We start from the raw sequence: 11,970 nt of genomic DNA on the forward strand, positions 1-11,970 counted from the left end.
GCTCCACTAGTTTCTCCCTGCATATGCTCCCAATTCATAATTACGATAGCTTCAACAGGCTACTAACATGATACGCCATAAATACATACATACAGTGGTCGATAGGAACTCTTTGGCTTCCTGTAGTTTCTAGCCCTTCATTCAAAGTCTCATGTCACGTGAGTGGATTTGGTTTCCTCGGTCATTCTGGGAATCTGATAGCTATCACTTACTAGTCAATGAAAGTGAGGTCAGTTTCAGTCTTCTTCATAGTAGTTTGAAAGTCAGTGTCATGTACTTGCTTATGGAATTATGTGTTAAGCATATCGATGTGGAAGTTGACTGATTTCCTCTGGGCAGACCGTCAAACTTGTATAAGTAGTGAAGAAGAAATGGAGAATGCAATCATATCTTTCCTCTATTAAATCCGTGTGGATAGTATAATTGAGAATGAACAAGACTTTGTTCCTTTGCTATCTTAGACCAGTCTAAAAGGTCACCCATTCCTTGTTGTTCAATGGGGAGTAATTCCTCTCCTCTTTCTCTTGGTGGGTCTTGGGTTGGTGTTTTCAAGAACACACAACTCGTGGATGTTTTCATTACTTGAGAGATGCATTAGGAGAGGTCCTGACAATACCAAAATGGGAGGATTGGATAGAAGAGATTTTTTCACTTTGTGAAATGTCGTTCGGCAATCCTCCTTCCCTGTGTACCACGCAAGCATAATGCTCGACTCATGGAACAATGCCAAACTTATCAAGCAATCCCATGTGGCTGCACGCCAAGAACATACACAAAAGAAGAACACTCGGGTTTTGTGGTGCCTTGCCGCATCTCTTCAAAGAGTTCAAGAGCTTTAGAACCTCCTTTATTTTGAGAAAGACCAGATATCATTGCATTCCATGACAATATCTCCAGTAGTTATCCTCCTAAATGCCAAGTTCCCGTCTTCCAACGGCAACAGCCCAAGTCCACCGCTAACAAATATTGTTTTCTTTGGATTTTCCCTTTCGGGCTTTCCCTCAAGATTTTTAGAATATTTTGATCTCCTCTCCGACCGACGTGGGTTCTCAAGAACGGTCTAAGCACACCTGTATAGATAAACTCATTATGGAACCCCTCCTCACAAGGCATCAATAAAATCAGCTCCCAAGCCTCTAAATCCATCCTTTGCACCGCATGCCCCAAAATCATAGTAGCCCAAGCAATAGGTCGAACACCTTATAAGCATCCAGCAGACACCCAATTTTGCAATACATATTAAGAAGCGAACTGCCAACAAAAACATCATAAAAGCCAGAAATCTTGATCGCAAGGGCATGGGCCTGTAGGCCACCTACCGTTTCGAGTGAACTTTGAAGAAGCTGTGAAAATCCAAGCAGAAGTGTGCGCATTCGGCAGTGTTCTCCTCGGCAAGTCCATGAGACGGCGTCTTTGCTGCTCATACTCTCGAAGAAGAGCTTGGGTTTCACAACGCCTCTGCATTCGGACCTGTAGAGAACGAACCTGTAGCAGCGATGCTAACGAAGAAGAGTAGGAAGATCCAACAACTCCGATTTGATTCAAATGAGGCGCCATTCGATAATGGGCTGGCCCACTTTTGGTTCATTCTGCTTTTTGCACACATACAGTTATTGGATCATTAAGTCCACTATTAGCCCACACATTTATTGGGCCGTTCATTCTACTTCTAGCCCACATATAATATTGGGCCGTTCTATTCTTAGCCCATATACCCATATTGGGCCGTTCATTCTACTTTTAGCCCACATACAATATTGGGCCGTTCATTTTTCTTTTAGCCGACATTCAATATTGGGCCGTACATTCAACTCTTAGCCCACATAAAATATTGGGCCGTTCATTTTACTCAGCATACACACTTATTGGGCCGTTCATTCTACTTTTCCCACATACAATAATTGGGCCGTTCATTCTACTTTTAGCCCACATACAATGATTGGGCTGTTCATTCTTCTTTTAGCCCACATATCATTATTGGGCCGTTCATTCTACTCTTAGCCCACATACCACTATTGGGCTGTTCATTCTACTCTTAGCCCACATACAACTATTAAAATTTTGTAACATTTAACGGATTTACTAAATGCAAAATTAAAATTTTTTGAATCTATTAAACATAAAATTTAAATGGGATGATATTTTTTTAGAAATTTTAAAAGTTGATCAACTATTTTAAAAAATGACTAAATTTTTTTATTAAATGTTTTATTTTCCTAATTATTATGACATGACACTCTCTTCTTTTCCTAATAATTCTACCCACGTTTTGATTAATAATTGCCAATAATTAGTTTTTCTTCTTTTTACTATTGATTTTTTGAAAAATATAAATGATCGAGTTCTTTAATAATTGACAAATCTCTGTGTCTTCACCTAATCTTAATTACTAAAGAACTCGATCAACTAACAATTTTTTACTCTTATTCAACCTAAAACCAATTTAGGTTGAGTAAGTTCAACTCAACTAAGAGTATTAAAAAAATTAATATGTATAATTTGTTTTGGTATAAACTAATTATCATTCTCCCTAATTTTTGGAGATGTTGATTACTATATCTTTGACTTTGTGTCAAATTTGGAGTGTTCTTAGACCGTGCTAAGTTGAGTCCATGTCCCAACACACTTTGGTTATTAGTTTATTCATGGAGCTATGGATATATATATATATATTATAAGGTTCTCTCAAACCTTTTTCTCTAAAGACTCAAATCTGTTATAGGTCATACCCACATCTCCCTATCTATTCACTTTCAGCCATGTGGAATTCATCAAAGACTAACAAAACACATACTTTTTAAAAACTTCAAGTGGCAGACAATGCATGATTCTTAGCTACTAGTGCCTAAGTACACATTTTTCCCACAAAATTCAAGTCATTGTTCTACACCATATTGGGTTTTGAGGGTAGCTTTAACAATTGGAAAACAAAATCGAAGAACTAATGAATTGGACCTCTTTACGTTTAATTGGTTGAGATATATATTATCGATCACTCGGAAGGGAAAGGTCAAAGAGGACAATATCTACTAGCGATGGGTTTGGACGGTTACAAATGATATTAGAGCCAAACGCTGAATGGTGTGCCAACGAGAAGGTTGGACCCCCAAACGGGGTGGATTGTGAAATCCCACATTGGTTGGAGAGGGGAACGAAGCAATCTTTATAAGGGTGTGGAAACCTCTCCCTAATAGATGCGTTCAAAAACCGTGAGTCTGATAGATACGTAACAGATCAAAGCGGACAATATCTCACACAGAGGTTTGAATCTATGACACTCGTGTAAAAAAGTGGTACATGAATAAACAAGTGGGTGAGAGAAAAATATGTTGAAAGAACTCGGATTAGCCTGTAGAGATAGTCTTCATTCTTAGAAGCAACAAACGAGTCGAATATGGATTCCAAACCCTAATCTAAATTCTGGACATGAAACGTTACAAAACCCTAATCTCTTCCTACCCAAAACATTTTTATTTTGTAAAAGAATTGAAAAATGAGAGTGGGAGAGACAGCAAGTCACGTGGCATTAGAAAGTGGAGAAGACATAATCTCTATCTCACATCTATCACAATCATAAAGCCCATCGCATACAAATCTCTAATCTTTAATTATAATATATGCTTTTAATGTGAACAAATAGCATATATTATATATTGGTTTCCTCGCGTGACATCAATAATTTAGAGTTTGGTTAGTAATTCTAAAACTCCAATCATTATATATTCTCTTTATCTTGACCTAAAGCTGTTCCTCCAAACAAGTTAATATGTTGCTTTCTGTCTCTTTCTGAGATTAAAAAAAAACATAAGTTGTTGTGTTTTTTTTATCCATGGCTGCAGCTGGTTGTTGTCTCCTCCAAAGTGAGCTACAACTTAGGCGCATGGCGATTCCCCCATTTGATGTTGAAGCTTTGAGAACCAAAAATGGGTTGCCTTTATTGGCTATCAAAATGGCCTTTTAAAGACCCAACAAAGATAAAAGCTTTGTAGTTCATGATTCTGCCCATCTCACTTGCACCAACCACCATGATAATTCATATCAATTATTATGTGTTCTTCTTTTTTCTCTCTTTAAATCTCTTGTGAAAGGGTCAGAATGAATCCATATATACATATGGACCACAACATTATGCACCTCACAATCATTATCAATGGTGGGTTCCCATGCATTGAGCTGCGCGATACCCGAAACCCTATTGCCTCACTCGATCCCACGTTGGTTGGGAGGAGAACCAAGCATTCTTTATGCATTTTAAAAACTTTGAGGGAAAACCCGAAAGAAAAAGCCCGAAGAGAACGTCTAAAAGATACCATCCTCTATAATCTTGAGTTTTCGAGTCTTGTTATAACATAGTTTAGCTTGGTATTAGTATTAAAAATCTCGTGTTAGTTGGGTTTTTGTGCTGATTGTTAAAATATCATCATTAGTCCAACAGGGTATCTTGTATTTTGTTCTCGATTGATCTTAATAAAGTGTGTGAGTGTTTACCACAGAGAGTTGTGTTCAACACTGATTTCCTAATTCATTATAGAATTTAAGCTTTTAGGTACGATTATGTAACAACTCAAGCTCACCACTAGAAGATATTATCCTTTTTGGGCTTTCCCTTTCGGGCTTCCCTTCCAAAAAAAAGAAGTTTCCACACTTTTATAAGAAATGTCTCATTCCTGTCTCCAATCGATATGGGATCTCACAGGTTCAAACCAAGAGATCTTGTGTTCAAACCCATTGACTAACTAATATTAATAGTCGACATTAGGTTTGATATGCTCGGATTAATATCGATAATCACTCGGGCTTTGTGCAAGTAATGACAAACATGAAACTTTTGGGTAAGTAGATGTTCAAAGGTGTGGCATAGTGGTTGGTGTGGAAGTAGAAAAAAGAGTGTTCCCCACCATGCACCATCAAAGCTCATGCCTTTTTCTAAAAGGAAAGAAAGAAGGTCGAAGGAGTAAAATAAAGGTGGCCAATTTGGAGTCTCTCACACAGCCAAAGACGAACAAAAAGCATTAACCTTTTCTCCATTTCTCACAGTTTATGCCACAACTCTATGAACACACAAGCCAAAATAAAGTTGATTACTTTTTATTTTCTTTACCGTTCTTCGGTTGTTGAAATTTGAATATCTCATCAGTAATTATTTCAAGTAAATATTCGATGTAGGAGAGAAACTACCAAAGTATTTTGATTTTAAATTTTAGGGTTATTAGTAAAATTACTATCTGTCTCACCGTCTCACCGTTATTAAAAGATAATAATATTGAATAAGTTTTTCTGGGTCGGGTAAACTTCAATAGCTTGAAATTTTAGTACCCAAAAAAGTTATCGAAAATGGCTAGATATTTTTTAAATAAAAAAAAAAATAAAAAGTTTGAATCTTTAAATAATAATGATGATTAGAGTAACTAAACCCTATAGTGAATCATGGGTTTTAGTGGAATTAACACTAATGACTATGAGAATGGCCACACCTTTTTACCTTTTTTTACCTTTTTCTACCTTAGATGATTTGTTTGGTAAAAGGGTATTTGAATTTTGAAATCAAAACCAAAGCTTTCTTTTCAAATCTAAATGTTGAGAAGAAGAACAATAAGAACAAGAAGAGAAAAGGTTCAAGAAAAGAGAAAGGGTATTGAATATAATAATCGAATTCACGAACCCATAACATTTTTACTCAAATTATCGACCTGTAGTTTAGAATAATAATCGATGTCCTACCCATTGAATATAATGATTAAATTCACAAACCCATAACATTTTTATAAAGAATCGAGCTATCGACCTATCATTTAGAATGATAATCGATGTCTTACCCGTTTTAGTGATCAAATTCACGAACCCGTTTTGGTTTTTAGTTTCCAATGATTTTAATGATAGCCAAAGTGGGGGGAGTTATGGAGGTTGAGCAGTGCAGTCTGGTTGGTTGCTAGCTGGTATGTACCTTAAAAGAGAATAATGGTAATAAGTCCAAATCATGCTCTCTCCTCTCTCCCACATCGGATTTCATTTCATACCATATTGGTTCTTCTTTGTTCATTATTAAAATGGCAGAGACATTCATTGGGTTTGGTTATGGAGTGAGGAGGTAGGTTTAACAATTAATATACTCATTCTCCACCACATCCCATGCTTTTTGTTTAATCTTTTTATGCCCTAAATTTTGCCTTCTTCTTCATGCATTTCAAAACCACACAAATCTATGCAAAAAGTGTAACGTTGTGGGAGTTAGTTCTTTTATTAGAGGCAATTATAGTGCAAGAGGGGCTTTATAAAGAAGCGTGGGCTTTTGTGGGTGTCATGAGTGCTACTCATCGAGAAGCCACCATCGTTCATCTCTAACCCTAAATAGAGGAGAACAAGAACGAAATATTGTTTATAAGAGTGTTGAAAACCTCTCTCTAGTATACGCGTTTTAAAAATCTTAAGACAACATCAGTTCGTTGTAGGCTTGGATTATTACAAATGGTATAAGAGCTTGACACTAGGCGATGTGTCAGCGAGGAGATTGAGTCTCGAAGAGGGTGGATATAAGGCGGTGTGCCAGCAAGGACACTGGGTCCTAAAGGGAGTGGATTGTGAGATCCTACTTCGATTAGGGAGAAGAACGAAACATTGTTTATAAGGGTGTGGAAACCTCTCCCTAACGTATATGTTTTAAAAACCCTAAACCCTAAACCCGAAAGTAAAGGCGGTTTCAAAGCGATATTATTAGGGTTTGAAACCCCTTTTGATTAATGGCATTTGAATTGGGGTTTTGACAAAATGGGTAAGTTTGTAAGTCAAAAGGGTAAATGTGGGAACTTTTTTGTTCCTTCTCCACTAGAAAGTGCATAGGGGATTTCCTAGGATTCCATAGTTAATGGTGAAAACTGAGGTGGACCCATCAAAGAGGGGTGTGTTCCAAAAGTGAGTGTACGCCACTAGACCCCTTTGTATTGACCATTGGTAAAATATATAACAACTCATCAACTCAAATGTCAATATGCCTTTCCTTTTCCTTTTCTTTATATATTCTCATCACAATTCTATGGTCAATACCTCAATCAGGGCTTCAACTAGCGTTCATGTTTGTGATCACAAAGTTGGGGACACAGAATTTAGTAAAGTTTAAGGATTCGTGGATGTTAATGTAACATTGATTAACAAAGGTGTTAATTAAGTGTGTTGTGTTCCTAAGTAAACAACGTTGGACACCTCATTGCAAATATGTTACGGGGGCCGTGAGAATCATTGTCGTTAGTACTAGAGATTGTTTGACGTATTTGTTTCATCATTAATGGTTCAAGTTGTTTGGTTATGATTTGTGATCGTTGAGCAATAAATATAGAATTCCTTGCAACATGACACGTTACTTACTTGTTGTCTTAGGAAGTCATCCAACATAGAATTGTTCTAAGCTAAGCACGTTTAACTTTGATTCTTAGCATCACTTTTATTCAAATGTAGTCTCGATTCATTCATGCATCTCTCCTTTATTTGAGTCACATTGACTACCGATGTGAATCAACCTCGACGTCACTTTATCCTTTTGACCTTAACCTCTGGTAAAATAAATATATGAAGGGTATTAGTTGAAAATGAGAAGTGGGTTAAATAAAGGCATGAGTGCTATATGGGTTGGTTCCTACTTTGTCCTATATTTTAATGTTTTATGCATATTTTTATGCACATTTTACGTTTTAAATTACTATTTTAATCACTATAATTTAACTTTGATACTAACCAAGATTTGAGGCTTCTAGTCTCGGTTCGATCGCCACCTGCATTTTGTTTAGCACCGCTTGCCACATCATCACGAGACCTTTCATAGTTCGTTAAATTAGATCGGTAACAAAAATGTTATATTTTTTTTTATTTTTGTAAAGATAAGAATAATAAAAAATAAAAAGTTATTAAAAAAAGTGACGAAATTGAGTGGTGAGTTAGAAGAGTGGAATCCTCCATGGTTTGCTGCCCAAATGGTTGACAAAGCCATTCCAAATGTCAAACAACAATATTTGTGCTCTTTGTCGATTCCCATTGTTGACTTCTTATAATATCATATTTTTGGGACCGCTAAGTCCACTACTAGCATATATTGTATTTTTTTTAGCTTTCTTTTCTCGGCTTCTCCTCGAGATTTTAAAAACGTCCGGTAGAAAAAAGTTTCCACACCCTTCTAAGAAATGCTTCCTTCCCCTCTCCAACCGATGCGAGATCTCACAATTCAACTTCTTAGGAGTCCAGCGTTCTCACTAGCACACAGTCCGATGTATGGCTCTGATACCATTTGTAACCGTCTAAGGACCACCACAATATATTGTTCTTTTTGGGCTTTCACTTCAAAGTTTTATAAAGGGTATAGTCGGGAGAGGTTTACACGCCTTTCTAAGAAATATTCCGTTCCTCTTTCCAATCAATGTCGGATCTCACGTTTAGTTCCTATATTTTCTATAAATTTATTTACCATTCTCTTCATAAATTTTGAAAACGTGTTCACGTAGCATCTTTTAACAAGGCATGACCGTTATGAGGCAACATATCTACATAGTTCGATACAAGATTTTAGTCATGCTATCAATCCAACGATTCAAAACTTAATACATAAATGATCAAATATTAGCATTGAAAAGCTCGATAGTTCAATCTCTCACTCAACAACGCGAGTCAATGAGAGGCAATGGCTTAAGCATGAAGACAATGTCATACCTCAAAAGTGGTACACGCAAGCAAACACATAGGTACACACAAACAGCCCTAAACGCATACGTTTTAGGTTTGAAACCGATGTTTCTCAAAATCTGTCATCTTTTTGTTGATATATTATGATATGTATTGGCATCAAAACCGAGGGAAAGGCCAAGAAATGAGCCCACTCCATCCCTCCCTCACTCACTCACTCACTGCACTCTCAGAAAAGACAGATTACAAAAAAGAAAGAAAAAAAAGCATTAGTTGTTCATCAAGAACGAGGAAAGTAAGGGGAGGAATAACTATGATGATCCTTTCTGTGATGCTTCTAAATATCAACTCTTAACCAAACTTCTCTCTCCTCATTTACTCCTCTCTCTCTCTCTCCTCCTCCTTAAATTCTCTCCTTTTCTTTGCTCTCTTTTCATGGCTGCGTTTCAAGGAAGGAGAAGAAGAAGAAGAAGAAGATGAGCTCTTTCATGGGGGTTTCTCAAAGGGTTTCCAACAGAATTTATTGGCATTCTGTCCACCTCAAATACCCAAAACAAGGTTTATCAACAAAAACCTTAAAAATCACGAAAGCCCTTTGCTTTTTGTGTGTTGTGTTGTGTTGTTTGGTTTGTTCTTTCAACTTGGAGGTGGGCATACTGCCAATTGAGCTCTGTTTGGCTCCTCTTTGTAACACCCTCTTGATCCCTACATCCCTTCATCATCATGTGGTACGAGGTTGTTTTAAAATTTTGAAAAAACATGTTTTGTTGGATTTTTAGCTTCATGAATCTGAAATTTCATAGAAAGTTTCAATTTTTGCGATGAATTTTTTGTGGGTTTTGTTTGTTTCATCAAATCATGAGTTTTTATGAAATGGGTTATCTTCATTTTCAATCAAATGGATCTTTTTTTCATGAATCTAGGGTTTTCTACGAATTTTGAAAAACATGTTTTGTTGGATGTTTTAGCTTCATGAATCTGAAATTTCTCAGAAAGTTTCCATTTTTGTGATGAATTTTTTGTGGGTTTCGTTTGTTTCATCAAATCATGCGTTTTTATGAAATGGGTCATCTTCATTTTCAATCAAATGGATGTTCTTCATGAATCTAGGGTTTTCTAAATAGACATTTAGGGTTTATTTGTTTATTTTTCAATTTTTTTTTTAATGTATTTTTACAGCCGCAGTCATTGAGTTACCTACGTGGGCTCATGATTAAAGCCTGACAAAACCCATTAAATATTTTTCTTAAAAGACGATTGCTCATGTTCATGGCCTCCAAAAAGAGAGCATAATGTAATCTTAGTAATATCTTATTAGCAGGTTTCTGATGTAGCCGGACGGCGGTGGCGAGTTTTTGTTTTTCCCGACGACCCAGTGTGGCGGCGGCGGCGGTGCAACTATGCCACCCTTCTGCTACTGTCCCTATTAAAACCTCCACGTTAATTTAGTATTGAATTCCATGAAATCCAAGAGATTAAGTGAATGAATGTATTAGTTTTGTTGTTTGTTACAGGTTGAACCGTGTGGATAATTGGGAGGTGGATCATGAACACGAAAATGGGTGAGTAAATTTGATGTTTTTTTAAGGAATTTGTCGTGGGTTTGTTTGTTCTTCGTGGTTCTTTTATGTGATAAAAGTTAATTATGACGATCTGTTCAATATTTCATGAAATTATTTGGGGGAAAATAGTGAGATGGCGTGCGAATTCTTGTCCCCAAAGTGATGGCCCAGCTAGCTAAGGTGGTTTTTCTTGGGAGTGTTGGTGGGTGATGGAAAGCCTTTTATTTTCTAATTTTAATCTTTCAAAAAAAAATAATAAAACAAAGAAATTCATGTGTTTATGAGTTTAATTTACTGTAAAACAAATAATAAAATGGTTATTGAACTTGAGTTTAGCGATTGTTTTTCTTCTCCAAAATCAAATTCACATCTGTTTAGATAAACACTTTTATGGAGATTATGGAGATTCTTAACATGTTCATGTAATTCCATGCAAAGGTAGGGTAGATGACTTCTAATCTCCAAGATGGATATAATTTGGTCGTAGGAACTGATAAACATTCAAATCAAAGGTCGATAACTAAAGAATGTGGAGGGAATTTGTAAGATCTCACATCGGTTGGAGAGAGGGGAACAAAGTATTTTCTTATATGGGTGTGGAAACCTCTCTAATAAACGCGTTCTAAAATCGTGAGGTTGACAGCGATATATAATGGGGTCAAAACGGACAATAATTGCTAATCGTGGGCTTGGGTTGTAACAAATAGCATCAGAGGTAGACATCGACAGTGTGTCAGCGAGAATGCTGGGCTCAATGAGATCTCACATTAGTTGGAGAGGGGACGATACATTCTTTATATAAATCCTCTCTCTAGTAGATGCATGAGGATGACGATGATATATAATATTCAATGCGAACAAGCATCTATGTTTAGGATATGGGTTTGTGTCATTTTGAATCTTTGTAAAAGAAGGGTTTTATTGGCAGATAATTCTCTTGTAGAGATGGATCTTTTAGTGAAACTCTTAGAAATCGAGGTTACTTGTAGGGGGATTAAAAGTTTACTACGTCGGTTACTCGTACTTGGTTAAATTGAATTTCTTCACTTTGATACTCAAAGCACTCGATCTACGTCGAAAAACAGATAGACATTTTTTTCCTGGCATGAGAAACAAAGGCTACAAAGAAACCGGGGTATTAGATAGATAGATAAGTTGACAAGGGAGGCCAAGGTTAGGTTTCTAGTTGGATATCAAACTTGTATTTGTTTCCCTTCTTGTCCCACTCCTCGCTTCTGCACAAAATTTGGGAATCTTTATGGATTCTCTCTCTTTCCATTAAATCCACTTCCTCTTTCGTCTAATCAATCACTTCTGGAAAATTAACAACTCAAGAAACAACTGATTTAACATCTCCATAAAACAGATTCGGATTAGAAACTATTTTCAAGAGCAAAGAGTAGTGTACATAAATCGTGGATCAAGATTAAACTAAATTGTATATCAGTTCCATGTCCATGAATATCAAAATAAAACGTATGAGTAACCTGATATGGCCGAATGTTGAGCGCATATGCTACAACCTTAAACCAATTGGGTGTCGTGTAAAGGACACAGCTCATATACCATGTACACGAGTTCCGTGCTCTGTTTTTTATCACAGGATGTTTAGCTCTTTTCTTTTAAGCTCTCTTCTCCTTGGTGTGATTTGTATGAGATTTAGGACAATCTCTGAAATTGTATATCATGAACACGAGTTTGCTGCTAGCAAATGCGACCATAAGTTGAAGGGAAAAAATTGAGA

General features: G+C 36.5%; 1 long non-coding RNA gene across 2 annotated transcripts; it reads left to right on the forward strand.

The window, feature by feature from the left end:
• The first annotated feature begins 8,855 nt into the window (after window positions 1–8,855).
• LOC111462568 lies at window positions 8,856–10,507 on the forward strand. Of its 2 annotated transcripts, XR_002713764.1 has the most exons (3): window positions 8,858–9,399; window positions 9,986–10,226; window positions 10,356–10,507. It is a non-coding gene; the product is annotated as an uncharacterized LOC111462568 (long non-coding RNA). The 2 variants fall into 2 exon arrangements; XR_002713763.1 differs by lacking the exon at window positions 10,356–10,507 and having other exon boundaries at window positions 8,856–9,399; window positions 9,986–10,327.
• Window positions 10,508–11,970: the final 1,463 nt, after the last annotated feature.

Source organism: Cucurbita moschata, unplaced genomic scaffold (assembly GCF_002738365.1).
Source record: "Cucurbita moschata cultivar Rifu unplaced genomic scaffold, Cmos_1.0 Cmo_Scf00027, whole genome shotgun sequence".
NCBI classification, from domain to species: Eukaryota; Viridiplantae; Streptophyta; class Magnoliopsida; order Cucurbitales; family Cucurbitaceae; genus Cucurbita; species Cucurbita moschata.